Source organism: Myotis brandtii, unplaced genomic scaffold (assembly GCF_000412655.1).
Source record: "Myotis brandtii unplaced genomic scaffold, ASM41265v1 scaffold931, whole genome shotgun sequence".
NCBI classification, from domain to species: domain Eukaryota; kingdom Metazoa; phylum Chordata; class Mammalia; order Chiroptera; family Vespertilionidae; genus Myotis; species Myotis brandtii.
Genome location: NW_005371843.1, coordinates 2830370 through 2848466, shown reverse-complemented (window position 1 = coordinate 2848466; position 18097 = coordinate 2830370).

Here is an 18097-nt window from a genome sequence, read left to right as displayed (position 1 = left end):
GTGATTGCAGCTAAAAGGCAAGAAACAACCAAGAATCTTTTTTTAAAAAAAATCTTAGGTGAAGTAGGGCATATAGTATTGAAAATCTGCAACTTAATTCTTCTGTTGGTTGGTTCTCTATCCCTCAGTATGTCAGACGGAGTTTTATTTTAAAATAACAACAAAACCTCATTCATTGTATTCTAAGTGCCAATACACAATACAGGAAATTAAAAGCTCACATAAATACTGGTGGGGTTGGGGAAGCTGCTGCATGAGTTCCAGATCAAGACGTACTAGATCTACAGGAAAACATAGGTGATGATCTTAGGTGCTGGTAGAACTCATGTGTATGGCTCCCAGGAGTCTACTGAAAAGCCTTGTGAATTTCAGGAACCTCAGGAGAGCTTCCCTGTCAGTATCACTTCTATGCACACAATGGAGTGGTGAGGGCCTAGGAGGGGCAGGTGTGGGGTGAAGGGGGTCAATGGAAAAAACAAACAAACAAAAGGGACATCTGGATTACTTTCAATAATAAAGGTAAATTAAAAACAACAAACAAAAAATTCATAAATTATATTAATAAGGACATTTAACGGATCTCTTTTTTCAAATTTTTGTGTAAGCTGCATTGAATGTTTTCCTAAGCAGTTTTTAAGGCACCAACATGAGATTCACATACATTCCTTTATTATTTAACTTAGACTATTTTTACTTCATAAAAACAAATAAAAACTAATGGGGCTATCATTTAGTGTTTCTCGGAATATCCAGCGCATTGCTGGCACTGGACAAATGTCAACTAACGGAGACTGAAAGAATTTATCACTGTTCTGCCTACATATGTGATAGTGAAAGGGTAGTTTCCTTTCAGCCAATTGAACATGAGCTACTATCTAAGTGGATACGCAAACAGCTTCTCTTGGAGATAAGTGTGAACATCCTGTCGTTGGGGAAGTCCTTCAAATGGGTGGAAAGGTCAATCTTCTTATTTAATAGTCTCCTGGAGGAAGGATTGCCTTGGGAATGATATTAATCTTCTCCATAATGGAGGATTCCGGAATTTAGTATTTCAAGGGGACTTCTGTGAAATGAGCTGAGCATCTCTTTCAACTGAAGATCACAGCAGAGTCCCCGTGCAGTGAGAATGTTTTCATTTCCCCAAATGATTGGGAACCCAAGTTGCAAAATACAGTAACAGATGTGAAGAGCTGCGTAAAAGCATCTTTGGACTTCCCAGAGTTCATGTGTCTCCATGAGGATCTTCCTGTTAGTAAATTCAAGACCAGTTGTCCTGGAGTTAAAGAAGCTTAAGATGCTATTAAAAATGAGTGCACCATGAAAGACTCATTGGAAAAATAGATTGCATTTAATTAAGAATTCCCGGCTATCTAAGCCTCCCGCTCAAACAGTAAAAAGTGGTTTTGGGGAGCTGCAAAAGCCCAGCCAATAACTAAGTAATAATTGGGGAAAGTAAATGAAGTCCAAACGCTATTAGAAAAGAAGAGAGGATGAAGCCCTTAGTTTTGTAACATGTTGGGACATTTGCAGCTGAACAACACCGGTAGGTATCAATGCAAAAGGCAAATTGGATGGGAGAGGCTGAATATAGCCTTTGTCCCTTGAGTCTATTTTTTTTTTTTTTTTACCTAATAGTTCTTAGAAACAGCGCCCAGATTGGATAAACTGAAGTGGTATCTCAGAACTCGTAAAGTGTCAGAGCTTTCTAAAACATGGGCATTCTGATTCATATTTAGAGGCAAGGATACTAGCTTTGCAATGAACTTTGTAACCAAACTCAGAAACAAGATTTAATGGATAAGCACTTTCATGTTTGGTTTCCTGTTTTCTTCATTTTAAAAATATGTTCTGATTTTCATGGTCTATAGATACTCCACACTTTGTAAACACCATGTCATTTACCATTTGGCAGTATCGCCCCCGTCCCGCCTTGGCTGTTGGTGTTATCTTCATGGCCTATCAATGTTTGTATAAGTTTTCTATAAGAACAGGAAGACTGTATTTGTTTTCTTCTATCTAAATTCACCCCAGTGCAAGTCAGAGGTTTCCCCAATGTTGAACTTTCACAGCCCCATACAAGAAAGGACACAGATGATGTCTGCATCTCTTGTTTGTCTTCTGCACTCACTCCTCTTAGCTATTTCCTTTGGTTAGGCTCCCATAGCATGACAGAGATGAGCAGTCCACATTTTCCTGACAGGTGGATATTGTGACAGCCATCGTAGCCTAACCCACTAACACATTAAATCGTGTCTGATTTTCCAGTCTGTAAAAAAATCACAAATAACCAGATGCAAAATCCAGTGCATTATTATCAAAAGAAAGGTCTAACCACAACAAAAGTTTTCTGGTAACAAAATATTTTTATTGATGCTATCTTGTTGGGGTCCTATAATAGGCACATCCATGGGATGGCCCCCAAATTCTCATGTATGTGAGAATCACCTGGAGACCTTGTTAAGCCATAGAAGAGTGCTCAGTTCCACCTCCAGAATTTCTGATTCAGAAAATCTGGGGGAGATACTAAGAATTTGCATTTACTTAAGAAGCATTATAGCCTGAAATTTTCTACCTGTTAACTCAAGGTTCAGAACTACTGGTAATGTTCACAAACATGTTGAACATACTATTCAAAGTCACATAGTCCTTTGCCGTTTGTACTGTTTGTTCCTTATACTATAGATGCATCTTACAATAACAAAATTTACTTAAGAAGCATTATAGCCTGAAATTTTCTACCTGTTAACTCAAGGTTCAGAACTACTGGTAATGTTCACAAACATGTTGAACATACTATTCAAAGTCACAAAATCCTATTAGTCCTTTGCTGTTTGTACTGTTCCTTATACCATAGATGCATCTTACAATAACAAAGTAATTTACTTATGGGAATAGATATAAGGAGGAAATCAAGATAAGGTTATAGGAAAAAGATGATACTGCTCTAGTATCAACACTATAGTGCCCCAAATCCCTTTTTCAAGGCCAATGCATCCATCATCTCTCACCCCCAGATGGTAATATTGATTAATTTTAGTGATGCTTATTGGAAATTGCTCTCAACCTCATTGAATTACCTCTTTCAAGATTATAACCCTCCCCAGGGGTTGGCATGAAACAAATTATTCTCTGAAGGGAAGAAACAAAGGCTTTGCCAATTTGCCTCAGTTTGAAAAGGATCATCACAGCTACAGTGCTCTCCAGAGATTTAGCTGAGGTCTCAGTTTCAATGGCATTGTGAGTCAGTCCCTCCCTCTCCCCACCCCACTTATTCTTACATTCATTGCTCACTTCTTCAAAGGTATATATCTTCCAAGACCACTCCCCAATAAACTGTTACACAAAACTCTTTGTCTTGGAGTCTATGTAAGTGGAATCCATTATAAGACAGTGTCTCCAACGTCTCCATCCCACAGACAAGTGATCTCAAGCCAGCAGCCTTAGCAAACTGACCCCAGAATTTCTCCCCAAATCAAGAGATCCAACATTTTCTAAAGAATGTCTGGACACAAAGGAAGTTGTTATTAACCAAATGACTCACATGCTGAATCACAAAACAAGGACCATTTGGAGAAAGGTCACCCCTCTTGGCTGTAACTGCAGAGTGTGTTTCCAGTTAAGTAGACACCCTGAGGGCCTTCTGGGGAGCAGCCAACATTGACCAACAATCACCATAGAAGCATCACCAATGGCTGCATAACGCCCCACAATCCAGAGATCCCTCCATCCTTCTTAGCTTTATGGCCTTGAAGCTCCCAGAGACACATTCTTTGGGAAATCTCAGACCTAGATGGGAATTTCCCATGTGCCAGGAACCAGAATTGTCAATGGAAGCGTCAAGGAAAAGCCAGCAATTCTCTACAGGAATGGCATTTGGAACATCCCCTCCCAAAACTAGACAGCTAATTATTTAATTTCTTTTCCTCCTCCTTATAATTTACACATGAAGTTTTATTCTCCTAAAAATGGTAAAATGGGATTTATTTGTGTTATGATTTAAATATTCTGTTGTTTACAGTAATAAAATAGATTTGAGCACATTGAAAGATGAAATTTGGGAGATTAAGCTAAAATAAAGGCTGAATATTAAACATTTTAATTTTTTAATCCAGATTTGATATTCTATGATACAGTAAATAGTAAGATTTTCCCCTTTTAAACATATCCCCCAAGAATCCTCAAAGTTCTTCCCCCTTTTCATTATTCTACCCAGCCATCCATTTATCTATATATATACTTAGTGAGCACAAATTTATTGAAGGTCTATTCTGTACTATATGTTGGCATATCCACAAGGATACATCTGTGAACCAGCTGACTTGGTTCTAGACCTCAAGAAACCAGGTCTAAAACCTGCACCTCCTCCCCTCTATGAGGAAGCTCTTCTTTCATTTCACCTGGGAAGGGGGCCTGTGGAGAGGAGGGATCTACTAGTAATTGTGTTAGAAATTTGTGTAATTGCTATAGCAAACTTAGTTTTCCTCTGGTCAGGTCCAGTTCTCAAGGGGTAAAAAGTCCCTTGACTGTAATCATCTTAAATGCAGGGTCATCTTGCTAATACTTGGTTAACACAGAAGAGTGCCTAATACCTTGTAGGAACAGGAAATGATGTGCACAACTACAGAAATCAAGGCAGAGATAATAAGGTAACTTGCTATGGCGAATACTGCCCCATTCTCTGTTTAATTTACATCCTGTCTAGGGCTCTTCCTAATGGCTTAGCACTGTCCCCTAGAAAGTGGACTGTGTTGATACATGCTCAGTTAAGACAGACATTGATTTTTGTTAGCTTTAATTCGATCACAGATTGCATTCAAAGGAATATGATTTAGTAAGTCAAATTATTTTAACTATATTACAGCACTTCAAACATTTACCTTTGAGCCCCAAAGAATGAATCGAGTGTCTCTTTTTCAGTTCTTCCTTGCCCCAAATTCTATGGGCTTACTCCAAGTCTAATCACTCTTAGTGCCTACTAGCCTGATACAGACAGGCTCAGGAGTTATCCACATGGGGGGATTTAGCTGCGCTTGAAAAGGGAGCAAGCAAGGGGAAAGGGGGAGGGAAAAAAAAAAAGCTGTATTTTTTTCTTTCCGCAGAGCAGGGACCTTTACAATGCTCCACAGTGTGCGAATAGAGCTACGTGCTGTGATACCATTTAGCAATAATGGATGGCTTGTGCTGCCCAGACTTAACAGGCCAGTGAGCAACATCAGGCTGCAGATGGAGTGCTGTGAGACTGCCGTGCATGAAAAAAGGATGAAAAATAAAATTGTCTATGGCTATTGTCGACATATTTATCCCTTGTTTAGGGATTCCCATGGCAACAAAAAGCTGTGACCCGCTAGTGGAGGTGGGGAGTCTGCAGTGTAGAAGGGTGAACTTCTTGCCCAGGAACTGAACCCTATCTGCGTGCAATCACCCCCTCTAGTGATGACATGGTGCATGGCAGGGCTTTTCAGAGTTTCCTTTGGCACCAAGCACTCAACGCCATATGTTATGGCTCTAAACTCTGAAAGCATAATATTATTATATTAAATTAGCATGACTTATTTTTTAGGAGACTTCTAAAACTTTATTGTTTTAATTCTTTTAATTTTTGCTTTCCAAGGTTTTGTTTTGTTTCCAAAAGTTAAACTAAATCTGGTAAATAACCAAGTTGCTGGCTTAAGCCAAACTCTTCTCTGTGACCTTGCCTATGTCTCCCACATTTGGGAAACCAGGTAAAGAAGAAAACAAACTGGCATGGAAGGAATAGTTAGGGTCTTTGAGGCCACTGTTCTTTCTTTCCTGGTAGAGGGGCTGGCATACAGTTATAATCTTAGGGGTGTCCTAAGCTATTATATCTCTGCCCTGACCCCCACAACCTCCCGCTCTCCAACTGTCATCTGTGACAATGTTCATGCTTAGAAGTCATATCCAGACCACCCAGAAGTTCACTATGCTTCAGGAGCAGGAATCTCCACCCAAAGTGTGCCTATTGAAAGGGTACAGTAGGATTAAACTCCATTGTCATTCCCCACCCCAAATTCAGTAGCCTAGACAGTGGTCGGCAAACTGCGGCTTGGCAAACCACGGCTCGTGAGCCACATGCGGCTCTTTGGCCCCTTGAGTGTGGCTCTTCCACAAAATACCGACTTCTGCGCATGGGCCACGAAGTTTCAATCGCACTGTACGTGCGCACCCGCACGTGGGATTTTGTGGAAGAGCCACACATGGCTCGCGAGCCGCAGTTTGCCAACCACGGGCCTAGTAGATTCCATGGGAAGACCTTACCCCTCCAAGAATTTACAACTCAAAACCTACCCCCTCAAGCAAGGTCTGAAGAGCAATTGATATTTCCTGGTCTATGTATTGTGGAATCTTGATCAACAACAAAGTTCCCATTATGTGTTCCCCAAAACACTGGTATCATGAGCTTTTCCTCTAAAAGAAGAAACTGGGATAAAAAAAATATTAAGTCCTGCACATGAAGTTTCAGAATGGGCTCTGAGAATCTATCATTTAATAATCAAAGGGGAAAAAACAACAACAACTGTTTAACTTTGCTAAACCTCATATTTTCCAAGCACAAATAATCATAGCTTCCGTAATTTGTTAATATCCTACCAAATATAGCTGTGAGAATCTATCATTTAATAATCAAAGGGGAAAAAACAACAACAACTGTTTAACTTTGCTAAACCTCATATTTTCCAAGCACAAATAATCATAGCTTCCGTAATTTGTTAATATCCTACCAAATTATAGCTGTGAAATTAATCTTGGAAGCACTGATCTTGAGCAAGTGCATGGAAATTCAAAGCAACCAAGGAACTCCTTAAGAAGCTGGATTTGGAAGCTGTGAACCCAACAATAAGGAAATGATATGAAGAAAATGAGACATAATAACCACCATAGAATTGGATATATTTAAATCATTCACATAAGGATTCTGTTTTGCCTTATAAAGTCTAATTAGGAAAAGGTAGACATGAAAGCATCATTTGGTTTTACTATGTTTTATTTAATTTTAAGTAAGAGAAGCATTTTTCTTCTATTTGTTCTCAAAGTCAAAGAGTACATTTTAAAAAATTCAGCTTTGGTAATCCCCTAAGTACTTGGATTCAGAAAAGTTTCCATCATGGGACCATTCCTGTTTCTCCATCTCTCTCCTTCCTCTTCCTCTTTTTCACATGCTCCCCAATCTCACCCCCATTCACACAATTTGGTGCTGTTTTATGTCTAGAAGAATGGCTTAATTTTTCTCAATGATCTTTTTTTTTTTAAGTTTCAGTATTCCTTTCCATTCTCTATATATTTTTCACTGTCTTTGTATTTCCTGCAAGATTTTCCACTGTGACAATAGTAAAAACTTTCACAAAATTTTGTGAAATTAAAAAATACTTGAGTTTTATCTCCCATAATTACTAGCTAGAAGACCTTGAGCAAGTGACTTAATATCTTTTAGTTTCAGTTCCTTTATCTGTTAAATGTATTGAATAATATCTGCCTTATAAATAAGCTTTTCAAAATATATTATACACATTTTAATATTCATTTTACATGTATATAATAGAAAATCTATCAATAATATTCTATTACCTATGTATGGTGTCAGATGGGTAGGAGACTTATTATGATGATCATTTAGTAAGTTGCATGTCTAATCACTGAGGTATACACCTAGAATGAATATAATATTGTATGTCAACTGTAATTAAAAAATAAAAAATGATTTAAAAACTGAAAAAATAAAATACAAAATTTCAAGGATAGTGCTTAGCACATAGTGAGTACCTAGTAAGTATTAATTCTCTCTTTAGAATACAATAAGATTGTTTGGCATACTAAATTATTTTGCTATTTTTTTATAACCACCCAGTCAAAAAAGAAAAAAAAAAGGTAACAACAAGAAAAGGAAGCTCTATTTAATGATACAAAGGATTTCATGGAACCCAATAAGTATGGCCAGACTAAATATAAATAAAATGTAAGTCATCAGGCAGCTACTCTTTCTGTCTCTGCATCTCACAATCTCAGCTCAGATTAGCAATAGAATATGTTACATCAAGTACTCAGACCTATAGTCCTTCTCTTCTTTGACTGAAGTCTACTGAGATTCACCAAGACATAAGCTTAGGTCATTACCCATACAATATTTCCTCACTTTACCCAGCCCACTCTGATAAGATAATAAACTACAGAAATGATTTTGATGGCTTTTATGGGAGATTTCAGTCTATAATTGGAGGGGAAATTCAGGGCTGTAGGTAAACATCTCTTTTGGCAGAGGCTAACGGTTAATTCCAAAAGGGAATCAGATATTTCATATCGTCTTTTATTCTTCAAGAAAATTAAATTTATCTCCCCTCTTTTCAAACACTGTGGGAATTTTTTTATTAACATGGGGATTGTCAGAGTTCAGACATCTGAGTAAGGTAACTACATAACAGAAATAAGCATCACAAAATCTGGAGACATGGGACTCTTGTCTATCACAAAAGAAGTCTATTTGATTGAAGACTAGAAGCAATCCAATCAGAAGAAGAGAAGCACAGTATGAATTGGTTATTAACGATCAATAAACCTTCTTTCCCCCTTAACCTCTTCAACCTATGACCCCCCCCATGATGCTTTCTTGTTATGGTCCAGAAAGCATATTTAACAAGGACACTGAAGCAGTGATCCAGTTAACGTAACCAAAGTTCTTCTATTCTTATGTTTTAATCCCTGCTCAGCCATTCAATTCCTAGGTGACCTCTGGCTTTTTTGGAAAGGGCATTATAGTGCTTATGGACTAAAGAACTGCTAATTCCTCTTTAAAAGAACTTGAAACTATAGAGGAAGATAAATACTTGGCTTAATAGGTTTGATCCTGATTTTTCCTCCAAACAAATTGACATTTGTTAAAAATTTGGTTTAAGTCTATAATTAGAGAAATGTAAAAATATTATGTCAGGTTTTGTTTTACCTGTTTATCTGCTAATTCAATACTTATTGAACATCTCTATGCAAAGGTTCTATTGTAAGTTTTGGGAAATAAAAAGAGATGAGTTTACAGCAACCCAGCTGCCAAGTTACTTGGGGTCTGTAAGAACCCCCAGGCAATAAACAAAAAAATTCTAATCTATATATATAAAAGCCAAAGCAACTAAATGACCAGTCAACTGGTCACTATGATACTCACTAACCAACAGGGGGCAAACACTCAATGGAGGAGCTGCTCCCTGGTGGTCAGTGTGCTTCCACAGCCAACCTCCCACAGCCAGCCAACCTCCCACGGTCCCTCCCCCCGGCCGGCTGGTCCTGATAGGCCCCAATCAGGACTGGGCGAGATGGCCCCAATCGGCCCCAATCAGCCCCAATTGCCAGCCAGGCCGAGGGACCCCACCCATGCACGAATTCATGCACTGGGCCTCTAGTTTCATATAATAGGTGAGCATATAGGTAAAACTGTCTAGGAACATACATAAATGATCTGAGGCAAGGAGGGGATGCAAGACAGTATTAGAAGAACCAGGATTTGGAGAACAAATAAGAATTTTCAAGAAAGTGGTGTTGAGGTCAAAGCACTGGGTGGGGAATGGGGATGACTTTGGATCTTCCAGAGGAGAGAAGAGAACATTTGAAGAAACTGCCATGGAAAAAAGGCAGGGCAGAAATCCTGGATGTTCTTGGTGGAGTGACTAATGGTGAATGAGTAGAAAGACAGGCAGGGATAGATCACAAAGGGCCTTATAAATTATTCTTTGGAGGATGAACAAAGGATCAGAGGCCAGTTGAGAGAAAGGAAATAGTGTAGAGGGGGTGTGTAACAGAAAAAAAACAACAACACCTCAGTCTTCCCCGTTCTGTCCAGAGAAAACCCCAGATCTTCCCTATGTCTTTCCTTCTTTTGAGTCTCCTTTACTATTCACACAAAACACTTCATGTCTAGTCACCAAATGTGTGGAGGTTGTTTCCCACACCACCAAGCAATTCTCTAAAACCAGTAGGGTGTCCAAGAATTCAACTCAATTCTCACACTACCTACTCAGAAATAGCATCAGATTCCATAGGTTGAGAGTTCAGTTCTACAAAACTGCTCTCCCTTCAGTTCAGATGGTGGTTGGAATCTTAGAAAGCCACCTGTACTTCTGATCAAGCTGCTGTAAAAGAGAGGCTCCAACGAACTCCTCCTTGGGTTTGATTAATTTGCTACAGCAGGTCACAGAACTCAGAGAATGATTTTACTTCCTAGATTACCAGTTGCACTGATAAATAACTTCTCAGCCAGTTGTCTCCAAATAGTCTGTCCCTTCAATAGAAACAACTGTGGGTTTATTGTTGGTCATCCTGCTCTGCAATAGTAAAGTTAATGATTTTCTTACAAAATAAGATGGATAGGTTAAAAAAATTGAAAATCAAAGATGCTTTCCTCTCTTTCTCCATCATTTTACTACTTTGAAAAAAAAAGTGAAATTCAAGTCTAAGAGTGAAGGATTTGAAATTACTATATCCAATGATCTAGTGTTATGAATGGAAGAAGAAACAGGAAGAAAAGCTTGTGCTGGTGTTCAGAGTTACTCAGATCTTTCTTTGGAGGTTGGGAGGAGAAAAGAGCCCCTAAGGCCCCTCATTTTACCAATAAAGTTTCTGTCTAATCCTCAGAGATGCAATAATGATGAAAGATACTGTTTCAGGGTGGTATAGTAGGTGCATGCATTACTGGTCAAGTTCCCCTGAGATACCTCAGATATGTGTCTCATTCCTTAGTACCATTTCCAGTTGGAAAAAAAGAGAAAAGACAGTATGTCCAGGTTAATTTCAACTGCTCCTATTTTTATTGCAACTGTAAGTTGATTAATTATCATCCGTTCTCAAAAAAATTAAAATTTAATATTCTGACAGTGTAATGTGCCATACATAGAAAAATGGATAATTTAGGGAGAGCGGTTAGCAAGAGAGAGAGAAGATTACATAAAGATAGGATTTCCATAAATAAAACAGTACATTAGGAAACTCAAGTTAAATAATACGATTTAGACTAAGTCCTCTGTATTAGGTTTCTATGATTATCATAAAAATTACCACATACTGTTGGCAAAACAATGTAAGCTTGTTATCCTAGGAGTTCTGTATTAGAAGTCGAACATAGGTCTCACTACTCTAAAATCAAAGTGCTAGCAGGGATGCATTTCTTTCTAGAAGCTCTAGGGGTGAACTTATTTCCTTAACTTCCCTGGCTTTTAGAGGCCACCCACACTCTTTGTCTTGAAGCCCTTTCCGCTGTCTTTAAAGCCAAACATATTGAATCTCTCTGACCATTCTTTTGTACTCTCATCTTCCTCATATTCTCTTCTGTTTCTTTCTTCTACCTTTAAAGACCCTTCTTGTTACATTGGGCCCACACTTTAACAGGGTGATCTCCCTCTCTGCTGATTAGCAGCCTTACTTCAATAAGCAACCTTAATTCACAGGTTCCAGGGTTTCAGATGCAGCCACCTTTCAGAGGTCCTTACTCTGTCTACCACACCCTCACTTCTTCCACACAGTTCATAAAACCACACATGAGATCCTACAGGTAGGTACCTGAGAAGTATTATTATTTAACTTTCTGAGTGCGTATGTGATATTTTTTTTAGATTAAAGGATATTTTACAAATGGTTATCCCAATCTTCAAGGTCTATATGATTCCAGTGGATTTAGCAGGCATCCTGTACATTCTGGGATTTTGGGAGTAATCATAAAAATAGTGTGCTTTCTCCCAGAATGCAACACCCTGCCAGTAAGTCTATTGAGATTGTGTTTGCAGTATCCATAAGCCACCTCACCTTCTACTGTAAGACAGGAGACTATAATGGGAATAATGCAATAAAACAAAAGTAGTAATTTTGGCTCATCTTTCTTCTAAAGAATTATTCATTTGCTTTGCTCAGCCCATTGATGTGCTGATCATGGTCAGTGGTGGAGATAGGTATTTGGAAAACCCAGGAGGTTCTAAATTGACCCACAGGCTATAAAGACTATGAAACTTCTAGAGGAGAAGAGGTCAGTGACAGAGAAGAAGGGATTAGGATGGGATAGGCTAAAGTTTGGAAAAGAGAGAAAGAAAAAAACAGCAGTTGTCATGAGACCAGGACTTCCGGGGAGATACGTAGCAAAGATGTTTGGGAGGAAGTCTTACTGTACACCCCAGTTTTGTTTCTAAATCTACCCTTTCCTTCAATGTGTTTGCAATTGGATATGTTTCTATTGAATGTTATATGTTGAAATTGTCCCTCAACGCAATCCAAATTTATTTGTCTTAAATAAAAATGATCCACAAACATTGCTTAAATGTTTACCAAGTAGAGAAAGCTGGAACCAAAATAAGGCCCAATTCCTGGCTTAAGAGTCCTACATTCTGCCTACATCTAAAGCTATATAAACAAATTAATACATCTGCTATAGGCAATAAATAGTAAGTTCTAATGAGTAGGGCCAATAAATTCTACAAATGATTGGACAAAAGAAGTTGCAAAAAAAAAAGTACATACACCAAAAAAGCCTGTCATCTTACTTCATATCAAATTAGCACTATGATTATAGCAGCCAGTTACTGAGCCTTTATTTTATGCTAAGTACATGCCAAGGCACTTTATCATATTGCATTTAACTTCCCACATTCTTGAAATGTAGATATTACCTCTATTTTACAGATGAGGAAATGGCTAAATATTTGCACAGAATAGGTGATTGAACCAGTATTCCAACTCATCTTATGTTTTTCTCTTTCCCTAACAGACCATGTGATAGTGTATAAGCCATATAACATTTTTGGTCATTTTTTTCTTAGTCTGTAAAATGATCAGTGTATTAGTTTTCCTTGCTACTGGTGATAAGCTGAAAAATATTGGTCTACAAACATATATTCACTTCCTAATATCCAGAACCTATGAATAGTAGTTTATATGGCAAAGGATTAAGTTAAGGATTTTGAGAACAAGAGTTTAACCTGGATTACCTGGGTGGACCCTAAAGGCAATTTAAATTTCTGTTGTTTTAAGCCACCAAGTCATTTCTTAAGGTAGCCTTAAGAAACTCATACAACATCATAACAAATGACCTCACAATTAGCAGCGTAAAGAAAAGCAACATATTATTGCACAGTTCCATAGGTTAGAAACCTGACATCAGTTCAGGTAGGTTCAGCTAGTTTCTCTGCTCTAAATCTCACAAGGCTGAAATTGAGGTGTTGGCAGGCCTGCGCTTCTTTCTAGAGCAGTGGTTCTCAACCTTCTGGCCCTTTAAATACAGTTCCTCATATTGTGACCGAACCATAAAATTATTTTCGTTGCTACTTCATAACTGCAATGTTGCTACTGTTATGAATCGTAATGTAAATATCTGATATGCAGGATGGTCTTAGGCGACCCCTGTGAAAGGGTCGTTTGACCGCCAAAGGAGTCGCAACCCACAGGTTGAGAACCGCTGTTCTAGAGGCTTCAGAAGAGAATGCACTTCCAAGCAAATTTAAGTTCTTGGTAGAATTCAGTTCATTGTGATTACAGGGCTAATGACACACAAGTTTGGAAAGAAATAGAACCCTCTCTGAGGACAAGGATCGTGAGTGTTGCTCATTGTGCTATTCCCAGGATTCAGCGATTTGTCTGGCTTAGAGTATGTGTATATTTAATACATTTTTATTGCATTTTCCCCCTGCAGGGAGATGCAGCTTCCATGTCTGCTAGGCTAACCATGCTAGCCACTAGAAACATATAAGGGAGGCAGGACAAAGCACACTGCTCTTGGAGCCTATGGTCTAGCCACGGGTGAGCCAACAATACTTAAATGAAAATATAAACAAGTTCATAATGACAAACCCTGTGAAGAGTTCTATGAAGTTAAAGCAGGAAGGAATGTAAAAAGTGCAAAAGGTACCCCATCTAGTCTTGAGAATATGGAAGCCATTCTTAAGCGAGGAGACTTTGAGCCCAAATATGAAAAATGGGAAGATGTTGCGTGAATGATGGCTACATAGGTGTGGGTAAGAAAAGGTGTGACCATAGTCCAAACCAGGAGTCCCGTATTTCCTACAGCTTGTGGAATCACTATCTGATTTTTAGTTTATTTATGTGTTTATTTTCTACTCTTGCTACTAGAAAGTAAGTTCCGTAATGATCCATAACAAGTACTTTAAAATGGTAATTTGATTGCCTTAATGAAAGATTCTAAGAACATTGCTAATTACATATTACAGTGTCTTATTTATGTAGACCTCTAGGAAAAATTTATCTGAGTTTTCAGTTTTCTCTATCAAGGTCGGATGTGTTTCTCTTTGGCAACCAAAGCGCTTTGTTTTGTTTTTAACTTACAGACCCTGTAAGCTGGGTTGACTTCCTGTGACTTGCGCAATTCCACAAGGCTCCATTCAAAAAGGCCCCTTGTTGGGGTTTAATGTTCTTGGGTAGCTGAAATTCTTAATACGTTTTTGTTTAAATTTGTATTTTGGACCTTGGGACAATGGAGCATGCGCTAGGCTTCTAGCTTCAGCTCACCTGCAGCCCCACCTCCCACCATCTGCCTGCCTCCCTGGGATGATGGGATCTTGGCTTTCTATGGGCCATGCCTGACCTCCCCCTTTCCAGCCTCACTCAGATGCTACTGATGCCCCCTTCCTCTTGGCACCTCAGGCACTGCCTGGCTTTTCTGTCTCAGGATAGCGACCACTCTGCACCCAGGGAGAGTTTGTGCACTGGCCTGGGCCGTGGGGAGGGTCAAGGTCAGGCGGTGCAGACCCCGTGGTGTCTCAGGACAGGGCATAGCAATGGGAGTCTCTGCCCTGGGCTGGCAGCACCATGTCATTGATGGGGAAAGCCTCTGGACCATCCCCAGATCCATGTACTGATCACACCCAGGCAAAGGATTTTCAATCTTTTGGGGGTTGCCTGTTCTTGTTGGGTTGGAGTAACGGGTCGTGGGAAGGGCAGACTGACTTCCTGGCTCTCAGAGAGCACACATTGTGTAGGTCTGGTGGCTGCAGGAAGGAGAGCCCAGCAGCAGGTGGGTCTCCTGAGCCAAGTCAGGAGACAAGCTCCAGGTGCCTGCTGAGAGCCTGCTCTGTCAGCCAGTGTCCCCAGGCCCGAGGGAGAGAGCCATTAAATAACAAATAAAACCACCATAACAGGTCTAGAGTGAGAGCGTGAAAAAAAGGAAAAAGTTTCATGTTTTATTACATTTAATAGCATTTTCCCTGCTTTTTGAATTAGGGCCCCCACATTTTCATTTTGCAGAGGGGCCAGCAAATTATGTAGCTGGCCCTGCCTATAAATCACATACTAAATCATATTTTACTCATTATGCTGCTGCTAGGAAAATCAGAACAAAACTTCAACTTTAGCACGATATCAAATAATTTATGGCTTATACGTTGAGTAGAGAAATAACCTTCCACCCATCTTTTTTTCTTATCTTTCTTGATTTTACTAGTATTTCCCTTTACCTTTTTATGTACCCAAAGAAGAAAAAACTCATTTTTAATTATCTTTGAGAACTTTAATCCTTTTTTATGTACTTATCTAAGATAGAAAGTCACTAATTAAATAACAAGGGAATTCTGTATGTGCCACACTCCTATAAAACTCAAGAAAAGCTTGCTTGATATGACTTGTAGTTATTTACTTCATGTAGGAATTTGCCACCATTGCAGTTGGTACTGTGTAAGTACATTCTATCTTGTCACACTCATCAGACTTGTGAGATATCTAACTTCTTCACTGGCTAGAATGTTCAATGAGGATGCTATGAATGGAATCTGTCGTGCCCCATGCTTTATCCCACCATCTCACAGAGAACATGATTTAGAGTTATTGATGTGCCCTGGATGGGTGGCTCAATTGGTTGGAACATTGTCCCATACACCAAAAGGTTTTGTGTTCGATTCCCAGTCAGGGCACATACTTAGTTTTCAGGTTTGTTCCCAGGTCAGGCATGTAAGGGAGGCAACCAACCAATGTTTCTCTCTCACATCGATGTTTCTCTCTCTCTCTCTCTCTCAAAACAAAACCTTATCTTCAGGTGAGGATTAAAATAAAAAGAGAGCGTGATCAGCATGTAATATTGCCTGCCTTTGTAGAATGGAAACCTACTCACTTTATATGCATAAAAATGGTTGCTAAAGTACTTTGTCTTTAAAATCAAATGTATGATCTCCACTGCTCACAATGGCTATTAGCTTCTGGCCCCATAGTCCTTCAAAGGGATACTACCTTCAACATTTGCATTGCAAGCTAGAATAACCCATTAATTAGTGATTTTTTTTAATTGATCAGTTAGTATATGCCTGGTTTTTCTAAGCACTGGGAAACCAGTAATGCACAAGTTGGAAGCTATCCCTAACCAAAAGAGATTTCAGTCCTAAGGAGCAAGTAAACAAACAAATGTAAACAAACAAACAATACCACTGTAGATGATATGTTAAAAAGGAAGAAAACAGGATTATATAGTACAGGCAAAAGTTGGGGGAGTTATGGGAGTTTCGTTTCATGTAAGCCAGAACTTTAAGGAGCCTAGGAGGAGCCAGTTGTTAAACATGCTGGGAGCAGAAATTCTAGAAGAGAAAAAGGTTAGGAAAAGAAAGGAGAGAAAGGCTGAGGCATAGCCAGGATAGTCCATGATACCCTTGCAGAATTAGCCAGAAGTAGCCCAAACCTCCTTCCTGCTCTACCCTCCCTTAGTCATTAAGGCCATTAAATGGCTCCCTCTGGTAGTCGCTACACTTCAAACATTCTCATAGGACAAAATCACAACCGATAGAAGAAACATTTATGAGTGATACCAAGAAAACAATATTAGCTGGGTGAGTAGGGAGATAGCGAGCCAGGAAGGAGGACTACGAGCATAAATAGGTAATGGTCTCTGATTGGCCTAAGAGAAAGCAAAAGGGCAGGGCAAAACCAATTAATGTTGACAAGGGACCGAACATGGATGCTTTATCTAGTTGCTTCTTAATTTTCCTAATAATTACTGCAGTCAGTACTAACCTCTGACTAACAACAGTCTGATCCCTGCCTGTGATGAGACTTTAATGTTAAAAGTTGACTTTCCCTTTCTCTTACATATCGAAATTCCAAAAAAAAGAAGAGAACCAAACAGTTGAGTCACTCTAAAGCATCCTTAGTCAAACTTATGAGACTCAAAAGGCTTCTTTCTACTGTCCAGCCCAGCTCCTCCATGGCAGGCTCTCTCTTCCTGGCAGCCTTCAAGAGGTTCCAAACCATCCCATCTTTAATGCTCATGCAAGGGGCATTTCTGGCTATTACATGTGATACTTATTTTAAAAGGTGTTCTGAAACTTCCAAACACTGAAAGTTTTTGAAAGGCATATGATGATGATGATGAGGATGATGGAGATGATGATGAGGATGGTGATGGTTGTGTAATTCTACCCCTTCATCCAAGTGGTGGTGGTTTCCTAGAAAAAGCAAACCTGATTTTTACTGGCAGAAATGATTTGCAGGGCCACGTCCTGTGAATGAGAACGTTCACTGCAGGAAGCAAGCGTTCCCACGGATTGCAGTAGGTGGTTAGCTTTGTGATTGCACTAACATCATCACAACCTTGCCTTAATTTAACTCCATTAAATAGAAGAAAACCATGTGAGATCCTTTAGTTGGTGTGTGTGTGTGGGTGTGTGGGTGGTGGTGGTGGAATAAGGCTCCCTTGAATGCCCTTTTTAACTCAGTGGAGCATTCCAGGAATCAAACCACTCTAGGTTTCAAGGGTCTCAAGAACCCAGCCATGGTTTGACATTAAGCAAAGTTTTGAATGATTTTGAGAGGAAGAAAGCAGAGAGGAGGGGTATATTTTGGGGTCAGATAAATCAAAGCACATTTGGCCAGACACTGCCCCCCCTTCATTTCCAAGCACATGTGAATTTCCAGGGAAATTGAATCCATGTGTTCCTGATTCATTTACATTTAACTCTTCAAAATGCTTTGTAAGCCCTCCAAGAAGCCTTCAGTGTGTAGAGATAGGAGGCTGGGCTTTGTTAGCCAGGCAGACACCTAACAAGCTGAATGAATGGGACGAGGTTTTAAAGACAGAACTGAGGAAGGTTAAGTGGTTTCCAAATTTGACCCAACATATTCCCTT